Raw genomic sequence first — 10,372 nt, 5'->3', positions numbered from 1 at the left:
TTGGACACGAAAGACTTGAACATACAAAACTCGACTTTCGAAAATATGGCAACCTGTTTCGCTTTGATTTGAGTGCGAGTTAACACCTTTTCTGAAGATTCCCCAATAATTTGAGTTTGAGGGTGATCTTTGGTCCATTTGACAAGGGGAGGAAACTTTGGATCATAGATAGGATCCAATTGAGCATTGATTTCTTCTTTGAGTTCAGACAAAATGTCATCTTCACCAACATTGGTGTTCTCCCCCTCGAAGAATGATTCATGTTCAGGACCCGCATTTGTATCCCCTTCATTAGTCAGAATATCAGTAGAGCTTGATGTATTTGGCGATGAGTTCTCCCCCTGGAATGAAGAACCTTGATCATAATGAGGAGAGGAACCCTCCCCCTGGATAGTAGGACGTTCATCAGAAGGTTTGCTTGCGTCTGCACCTTCAGTTCCTTTGGATTGATCATCGGCCATCTATCTAGAAGCATCATCTACAACTTGTTTCAAATTGTCAACTTTGTTGTCTTTTGTAGTTGATTCAGAGTCAATCTCCTTTTGAGGCTCATCAAACAGGAGCATGAATTGGTCGAAAAGATTTAAGATTGAGATAGTAACTTGACCATTCTTTGGAAATATGTCTTGCGATGCATCTTCTGTTGGTTTCAATTTCTTAACATAACTCTCGTCAAAGGTGACATAGTACATTTCTTCAATTTTCTTTGAGCGTTTATGGAGAACTCTATACGCCTTGGAGTTCAGGGAGTAGCCTAAGAAAATTCCTTCATCTGCCTTAGCATCGAACTTGTTTTGATTTTCTTTGGAGTTGAAAATGAAACATCTTGAACCGAAGACATGAAAGAATTTCACATTTGGTTTTTGATTGTTCAGGATCTCGTAAGGAGTAATTGAGAACCGTTTATTCATGTATGATCGATTCTGAGTATAACATGCAGCCGCAATTGCATCAGCCCAGAAATACAAAGGCAAGGACGCGAAGCATAGCATGGTGCGAGCAGCTTCACATAGGGATCGATTTCTCCTTTCAACAATGTTGTTTTGCTGTGGAGTATAGGGGGCTGAGAAATTGTGAGTCGTCCCCTTTTCAGCAAGAAAACTTTCAAAATCTTTGTTTTTGAATTCCAGGCCATTGGCGCTCCTAATATTTCGAACTACCTTTCTTAGTTGCGTTTCTATCTGTTTAATGAAAATCTTGAGCTTTGGAGTAGCTTCCGACTTTTGCTTGAGAAAGAAGGTCCATGTGAACCTTGAGAAATCGTCCACTATAACCGGAATATATTTGTTTCCCCCAATGCTTTCGATGGACGATGGACCACATAGATCAATATGCAGTAACTCCAATGGTTCTATTACCTTAGTATTGATAATAGAAGGATGACTCTGCCGACTCTGCTTTCCCATTTCACACGTTGCACATATATGTTCTTTATCGAATTTTAGAACTGCCAGCCCTCGAACATGATCACCTAAGACCAATTTGTTGATGTCCTTGAAGTTTAGATGAGAAAGCCTTCTATGCCATAACCAGCTTTCATTGGAGTGAGCCTTTGTGAGTAAACATACTACTGGTTTACCTCTTATCGGATTGAGGTACAGGGGAGACATTTCCCCTTTTCGCTTTGATTTCAACAGAATGTTGTTTGATCTCTTCTTGACAATTTCTGATCCTTCATCGTCGAATGATACTTTTAATCCAGTACCAACAACCAGCTGTGATGCGCTGATGAGATTGTGTTGGAGCCCTTCAACATAAGCTACCTTCCTTATAGAGAACTCGCCATTAGTGATCATTCCATAGCCTTTGATAGTTCTAAAAGAGTTGTTTCCATATTTCACAAAACTCTCTTAGTTCCTCCTTCCTTCCTGTCATGTGAAGCGAGCAGCCACTATCGATGTACCATTCTTCGTCAAATTGCTCGTCACGTATAACCTGCAAAAAATTAAGCAGATTTAGGAACCCAAAGTTTCTTGGGTCCTTGTGAGCCTTTTACAGGACATGGAATAGTAAGAGAAATATCAACCATATATGTGCGTTTAATTAAAGTTGTTTCATCTATTCTTTTAATGGTGAAAACTTTAATTTTTGTTGATTTAGGAGGACTGGGGTTTTTGACTGAAGGACTGGAATTTAGAGATTTGGATTTAGAAGAGACATTAGATTCTTGGTTTTGATGATCATACTTGTAGGCATGAGTACCGAAATAGTTATTTCGTTTGCCATGGGATGAGGGACCGAAACATTCCTTTCGGTTGTTGTTGGTTGACGGACCGAAACTACCCTTTCGGTTGTTAATGGGTAATGAACCGAAACTCTCCTTTCGGTTGTAATAGGACAAGGGACCAAAACTACCCTTTCGGCTCATATTGGTCGAAGAACCGAAACCATCCTTTCGGCTCTTATCGGTTGAAGGACCAAAAACACCCTTTCGGTTCTTATCGGTTGAAGAACCGAAACCATTCTTTCGATTGATGTTGCAATGAGGACCGAAGCTGCTCTTTTGGTTCCTTGAGTTTCTTCTGATTTGTTCTTCCTTTCTATTCTTACAAAATCAGGTTTTTGAGAATTCCAAAATCGTTTTCTTTCTGAGAGATTCTTTTTATAACTCAGCTTTCTTTGATGCTTTCGATCAGCCACCTATTTTGGATTTCTATGAATGTTGACCTTTCGTTTCGAAGTATGGGCACAACATTCACTTTTTGCTGAAGAAGTATCACTTGTGGTTTGCATTGGTTCACCTGAAGGAGTTTTGGTTCCACTTGTGCTCGGCACATCATACCTTGTAGGCTCATTTAGCGGTTCAGGTATCTATGTACCTTTCACTCTCCATGAGGTTATCTGAGAAAGACCCTTTGTCTCATTTGCATTGTCTATTGGGGCCGACCAGAAGAATTCGTCACATCCCCCAGCATTGTCTTCTTCTACCATAGTTGTTAACTTTGTAGTTTGTTGTGGAGTGACTCCTGGCACAGTGTAGACTAGGTTTGGGGTGATTTGAACTTTTTGGTATACGACGGCTTTAGCTTTGAGAACTTTGGTTTTGTCGGTAGACGAACGAGAAAACTCAATAGAGTTTTCAAAATTTAGGTTTTTATTGGACTTGGGTTCGTTTTTGGCTAATTCAGCACAGTCTACCAAATCTTCTACATAAATTTCACTCATATCATCACCCTCATTAAGTTCAGATGTATTTGCAGCATCAAGTTTGTTTTCTGAACTTAAGTTGGCATTCAAGGAGTCAAATTTTTGTATAGTTTCGGCTCTCAGTTTCAATCTATCATTTTCATCTAACAGATTTTCGAGCATGTCCTTGTGGTCCTTGGACTTTATGTAGGATTCAATTTTGTCCATACCTATTTTATACGCTGGAGACACTTAGTCAGAAGATACGATACTTTCAAAGTTGTATGCTTCAGCATCGATTTCATCCTCCTTTAATTCAAGGAAAGGTAAAATCATACGATGTATTTTCTTCCCTATTTCACAATCAAGATGCAACTGAGTGATGTTAAAATAAAGTCTCTTAGCAATTAAACAAAAAACATTTCTCTGTTTGAGAAGTTTAAGATTGTCTCTCTGCAAATAAATAGAATCATCTTTAGATCTAATTAACTCATTTTCCTTTTGCTCGATCCACATTCTTCATTCCTCACTCTTTGAAGAAGTCCTGCTGATTTGATTAGTTAGGTTAGAATCTGTGACACGGGTTTGGGTGAGACTGCTACTTATGCTTGAGAATTTTGACTTTAGATTATTTAATTCTTTTTCATAATTATTAGCAGGTATTTTTAGAGAAGCAAGAATATTTTGTACCTTTTTGATCAACTCATCACATTCGTTGATCTGAGCACTAACAGGCTTGGCCGCAAAACATCTGTCCTCTCGCTCCCTTTCCTCTTCAACTCCCCCATCAGTTGTGTGTCCTCTCATTTGGGACACACACTCGGTCACAACAAAGCATCTTCTTGTAGCATGATCTTCTTTTTCCAGCATAGCTTTTCCATGAGTGGGCTTCCTGACTTCATTATCCTCCGAATTTGTGGACCAGACCTCCACACCACCAAATTCATCACTGTTGTTTGCACCCTACACAATTAAAGCCTTCATTGTAGAGTTATTAACAATCGACTTTCTTTTCTTTATTTCCTCCAATCTTCTCCAGAGGCTCGCTTCCTCATCTTCTTCGTTTGACTTTTCTTCTTTCTTTCTTAGCATGCAGTCTTTAGCAAAATGATTTTTGCCTCGGATTTTGAAACCATCTTCGGTTCCTCCTTGATCCTTTCAGCACTGTAACTACCCTACCAGTTTTGGTTCTTGTTGGCTGGGAATTTCTTCTTAATGAATTCTCTGGGGCTGGACACCATCATGGCGTACTCTTCGTTGGTTAGATCAAAATCTGCAAGATCTAATTCCTTTTCTTCTTCAACCGAACTCTTTCCTTTGGAGATAAGAGCTAAAGAACCCAGACCTAAGACCACATTCGTTTCCTTTGATAAGGCATTCTCGTGGGATTTTAAAATACCCACCAGTTTTGCCAGAGAGTAAGACTTGAACTGTTCATGAGCTTTTACGGTGGACACAAAAGCCATCCATTTAGGTTTGAGGCCGTTCATGAAAGTGACCTTTTGTTCTATTACCTTTCTTTCAATTCCATGATTTATCATCTTACTCAAAAGATGATTGAAGCGATCGAAAGTTTGAACAATTTTTTCTTCAGGCTTCTGCTTAAAGTCACCAAACTCAGATAATAAGAGAGTTTGGATAGAGTGTTCTAGATCTTCATCTGTGGAATATAGTTCCTTCAATCTATCCCAGATCTCCTTATGATGCAGCGCAAAAAAAACAATACAAAGATAACCAAGAATGAACCTGTTGATTCTAAAAGAATAGCCAGGACAATCTCTTCAAAACCACGTTGATTTTACGAATACCGTGGGATTGGCTTCAAAATCTGGGTTACCACACAGAATTTGGGAGAAAATCGAAAGTTAATAAAATTGATGATTAACCATCCAAATTACATCAAAAATAGTTAAATAAGAAGCAGAAATTAGAATGAAACCCTAAAAGTCCATGGGCCAAATACAAACCCAAAAACAAAACCCAAAAATTAAGGAAAAATAACAAAAATTGCTCATAACTCCATTTAGAAAGCGATTTATGGACTCAAAAATGGGTAAGTCCCCTTCGGGTATTTATCTAGACGTGCTCCTTGCTCCAAGCTTCGATTTGACTGGTCGTAGGCCCAAAACGGAGATTCGTAGCCAAAGTTATGGCCATTTTCGTGAAGCCCCTTTAGTCACATGATCGTGGGCCTCTAGGAACGCAAGGGCCCGATCCTCCACACTAGGGCCCGCATCATCCCCTCCCGGGTAGACAAAATTCGACCTCGAATGTGCACCATGGTCATCATCAGAAGAATCCCCATAATAAGGAAGCAAATGCTTTACATTGAATACATCGGAACAACGAATGTGGCTTGGCAACTGTAGACGGTAAGCATTGGAATTAATCTTCTCCACAATCTCCACTGGTCCAATCTTCTTAGCTGATAGCTTGTTGTACTCACCAACCGAAAAACGATCTTTAGTCAAAACAGCCCAAACAAAGTCACCTACTTCAAAATCAACGTGTCTGCGTTTTTTATCTGCATCTTGCTTGTACTTGGAGTTAGCTCGGACCAAGTTGTCATGAACAGCCCTATGAACATCATGTAGTCCTCCAACAAAATCCTGCACTTTCTTTGGAACTACCCTAGAAACAGGCAGTGACATCAAATCAAGTGGTCCCCGTGGCTGAACAGAATAGACCACAATGGACTATATCCAGTACTTCGGTTGATAGCATGATTATGAGCAAACTCAGCTTGACAAAGCTTCTGATCCCAAGTCTTCACATGATCACCCACTAAACACCGCAAAATATTACCAAGGGATCGATTGACAACCTCTGTTTGGCCATCCGTTTGAGGATGATATGCACTACTAAAATTGAGCTGAGTGCTCACCATTTTCCATAGGCTACGCCAAAAATGACTCAAAAACCTAGTGTCTCGATCTGATACAATAGAAGACGGTATTCCATGCAAACGGTAGACGTCTCGAAAGAATAACTGGGCCACATTAACTGCATTCGTCGTCTTTTTGCATGGAATAAAGTGCACCATCTTAGAAAAACGATCAACAACCACAAATATTGAATCATTTCCCCGTTGAGTACGTGGTAAACCCAACACAAAATCCATACTGATGTCTACCCAAGGTTGTGATGGAACAGGCAAAGGCATATAGAGTCCTGCATTGGTAGATGTGCCCTTTGACACCTGACAGATTCGACACCGTTTAACATATCTATCCACCTCTTTGCGCATTGTAGGCCAAAAATAAGATGATTGTACCAACTGTAAAGTGCGATCTCGGCCGACATGCCCTTCACCATGCAGCTCCCTAATGATTTGAAGGCGGAGACTTGAATCAGGGATGCACAATTGATTGCCTTTGAAAAGAAAACCTTCATGCAGTAGAAAATCAGACATCTGTCCAGATTGTATACCCTGCAGAACAACAGAAAAATAAGGATCAATCGTTAGCCGCTCCATGAGGACATCCATCCCCGGCACACCAACCCTCATGGAAACTAGCAAATTACTCCTCCGACTCAATGCATCAGCCACCCGATTTGACATCCCAGACTTGTGTTTAACCACAAAAGTGAATTTTTCCAAGAACGACATCCACCTCCCATGTTTGTGTGACACCTTATCTTGACTGCGAATATGTCTTAATGAATCATGATCTGTGAACAAAACAAATTCCTTATGAAATAGATAATGGTCCAATGCTTTACAGCTTGGACCACTGCATAGAACTCAACATCATAAGTGCTATAACGCAGCTTTGGCCCCGTCAACTTCTCACTAAAATAGGCAACCGGTCGTCCTCCTTGACTTAGAAATGCTCCAATCCCAACCTTGGAAGCATCCGTGTGTAATTCAAACACTTGAGAAAAGTCTGGCAATACAAGAATCGGTGATGTAGTAAGCTACTCTTTTACTAATTGGAAAGCTGATTCTGCTGCTTCGGTCCAAGTAAAGGTCTTCCCTTTCATACAATCAGTCACCGGTGCCATAATAGAACTAAAGTTTGGAATAAACCTCCTATAGAATGAAGCAAGGCCATGAAAGCTTCGAACTTCAGTGATGGTAGTTCGACTTGGCCATTGTCTGACAGCTGCTACTTTAGACTCGTCCACCTGTATTCCTTCCCCAGAAACTGTTGGATATAGTGTCTAAGTCCATAACTATATTTGGTATGTACTTGACCCGACCCGGCATGGTCCATTTGGGTTGCACTTCACCCGAACAATTTATGGATAATATTTGAGAATAGTACAAGTTATGATTTATTAATATATTATAAGTTCTAATATATTAATATAAGATCATATTATTTAATTAGTAGTGATCTATAATTAATCTAGGATTAATTTAGTGATCAAAGATATTACTAATTAAATATGGGCTTTTATATTTATATAGTGTAGGCTTATGCTTATTTGGAATGGGCTAGGCTTGGATGGAGAAGTCCATGGATACTCCATGGAGCTTTAACCCATGGATCTCATGGAAATGAAGAGACATGTGTATTAGGGTTTACATGGATGTAACCCTAATCCACCACACTATATAAAGGAGGCTTTGGCTCTTGAAATCAATCTAGTTGTATCTAGTGGATACTAGTTGACACATGTTGAGGTGAAGGCCGATTTCAAGAGAAGTGTGACTATTCTCTCAAAGTTCCAAGTTTGTGGTGATTTGTGACTTTCATTTGAGGCATCCACATTATTGGTGCTAGGCTCTAAAACTCCAAGCAATCAACTACAACTACAAGGTAAATGTTTCTACTAGCTTTATTTGATTCAAGTTCCCCGTGCCATGCTAGTTAGGATATAAGCCTTGGAAAAATAATTATTTGCATGTATCTTAGACAAACATAGATCCAAGGTTTATTAGGGTTGCATGTACACTTAGGAAGTGTTAGAATGCTCAAAACCCAACAGTGGTATCAGAGCCTTGGCTTGTTTGTTTGATACTTGTTGCAATACGCATGGAAAAAGTCGAAATCTTGCTGTCTGACTGATGGACTCGCCGAGTCCATGGGGGGACTCGCCGAGTCCACTTGTATCTTCAACCTACTCGCCGAGTAGGTTCATGCACTCGACGAGTAGGGTCGACAGAGTGCAGATTTTCGACTTTAGTTGCTGGAAATGGATTAGAAACATTACCCTAAACTGTTTTGGTACTTGAAAACTTGTTTTAGAAGGTGTAATGTCTTTTCTAACTCATTTACAACAACTAGTTATCAAAATTACAAAGATTAAGTGTGATTTTGATATATGAAAGTGTTCATGTTCATGATCTTGTTCTTATGATGTTTAGATGATCATAGGAATTATTTGTAACCTATGTGGTAGTTTAATTCTTGATCATAATGTGTTTTAATGGAGTCCATAACTTGTCCTCAAGTTATGGAAAACCAAAAGTCTCTTGGATTAAAAAACCATTAAAAGAACACAAGAGTTAGAAAAATGAAAAGTCCTCATTTTATTACTCTGTTAAACTCATAAGTTACAAGAAATGAAAGGTTTTGAAAGTTTACAAAACTTGCCCTCAAGTTTTGGAACAAGTAAAGTTAAGTTAAAACTTTAGTTCCAACCCTTAGAATTTTAAAAGTTAAAATTCAACCCTTATACTTATATTACTATGATTTAATAATTATATATATATGTATAAGAACAAAGTCGTCTTACCGCTAGTACGCCTCATTCACGAAGCCGGTTTATAAGGTGGGTATAAGGTTGTTGCCTATAAAATGGTGACTTAATGGGTGTCCACTCTCACCCACCGCTTGCTTGACTGGTGGAGGGTCGTTAGCCGAACGGGTAAGACAAGGACTTACAAATTCTCATTCAAAGTATGATGAATATTATAAAGTAACTAAATGTTTTATTAAATTCCCAATCTTAGTTACTTTAGGAAAAATGTGAATAAGGTGCTAATCCATGAAATTACACTTTACACTTTGTTTAAGTCGTTGGTGGAGCGTGTGTGGTTAACCGGCACACTAACTTGGACTTAACAAGGTAGGTAAAGGGTGACTTAAAGGTTTATTATAGTATCGATGGAGCGTGTGTGGTTTACCGGCACATCGATTGAGTGATAAACTTTAAAGGGTACCAAGTGATTTGCATGGTTACTTCACACCTCGTTTTGTGATCCTCGGCATCCCAGTCACAAAACCTAGAGGGCACACTTGAGATTGAAACATGCCTTTGAAAAGTTCATCGAATCTCAAAGAATCTAGGAATTTCTAAGAACCAATCAAAAACCTAATACTTAAATATTGCGGTTTTCGTGGTGGAAATTGGTGAATCGTCATTCACCTACCTTTCAAATATGGTATAGCTTAGATTACGGCATACCTCTTCTAAGTTATATTATATTGTGATTGGATCCTAGCCTTAATATTACATTTGGGTGTTTTATTAAGGACTCTCTTATATCTAAACTAATCTTGTTCTCTTCTTTTCAGATGTCTTCCAACAATGCTTCTGGCTCTAATCCTAATGGCTCCTTTACCCATATGAACTTGTGTGGGAAAGTCACCTTTGATGGATCCAACTTCAATGAGTGGATCAGGAACATCAGGATGATTACCCGCTACGAGGACAAAGAATATGTCCTTGACAAGGAGCTTAAGGAGATTGATGAGACCACTACAACTCCTCAGGAGATCGCTGAATTTCGGGCACACGAAAGGGATGCTACGAAAGTGGCATGCATCATGATGGCCACGATGACAGCGGAACTCCAAAAGTCTTATGAGGATTTCTACCCTTATGAAATGCACCAAGATTTGATGGAAAGATACCATCAAAGTGCAAGACAAGAGAGGTATGAAATCATCTGCTCCATGATAACAACCATGATGAAGGACGGGGAATCCGTCACTAGCCACATGCAGAAAATGCAAAGGTATGTGGATCGTTTGCTGAAGCTTAATGTGAACTTCCCTGAGGATCTTGCAATAGATATCATTTTGCACTCCTTACCATCGTGCTATGATCAATTCCGCATGACATATCACATGAATAAGGAAGAGGTCACACTCAAAAAACTTCAGGGACTTCTCAAGACCGCAGAATCAGGTCTTAAGGGGAAGTCGGTTGCTATCACTCCTACTCCAAACTCAACTCCGGTTTTGGCAATTGGGAAGAATCGATGGAGGAAGAGAAAGAGATCCTCGAAGGGTACCAAGGCTCGGACCCTTGATGGCTCTTCTTCAAGTGGAACCAAGAAAGGTTTCGTCAC

This window comes from Lactuca serriola, chromosome 4, assembly GCF_051521515.1.
Source record: "Lactuca serriola cultivar US96UC23 chromosome 4, Lser_US96UC23_V15, whole genome shotgun sequence".
In the NCBI taxonomy this organism is placed as follows: domain Eukaryota; kingdom Viridiplantae; phylum Streptophyta; class Magnoliopsida; order Asterales; family Asteraceae; genus Lactuca; species Lactuca serriola.
Note: the sequence above shows the minus strand (reverse complement) of the source record.